Source organism: Galeopterus variegatus, unplaced genomic scaffold (assembly GCF_000696425.1).
Source record: "Galeopterus variegatus unplaced genomic scaffold, G_variegatus-3.0.2 Scaffold2531, whole genome shotgun sequence".
NCBI classification, from domain to species: domain Eukaryota; kingdom Metazoa; phylum Chordata; class Mammalia; order Dermoptera; family Cynocephalidae; genus Galeopterus; species Galeopterus variegatus.
Window position 1 is genome coordinate 137,946 of NW_007728642.1, and position 396 is coordinate 138,341.

Sequence of the window (396 nt, forward strand, 5' to 3'; positions counted from 1 at the left end):
GGCAACGGATCGCAACCCTCAGTGTCGCGCCCACACCTCACTCAGCCAGTGAGCGGGAACCGGTCTGCATGTGGGATCCGAACCCTCCGCGGGAGCGCCGCCGCTGCAGCAGTGCGCCACCGGGCCGGCCCTGGGGTTCAATGTTGACATATGTTGATCAAAACAATATTACTAGTATATATATTGTTCCAAATTGTACTTATTCTTTATGCCCTTTGTCAAATCTCTCCATATCCCCCTCTCTCTCCCCCTCCCACCATGATAACCCTAGATTTCTTCTCTCTCTCTGAAAGAGTAATGGTTACTCTGTTGATTTGTTTCCTAGATGATCTGTCCAATGTCAGCAAAATTTTAAAAGTTCTGCCACTTTGACAAATAATTTCAGAGATTATTTAT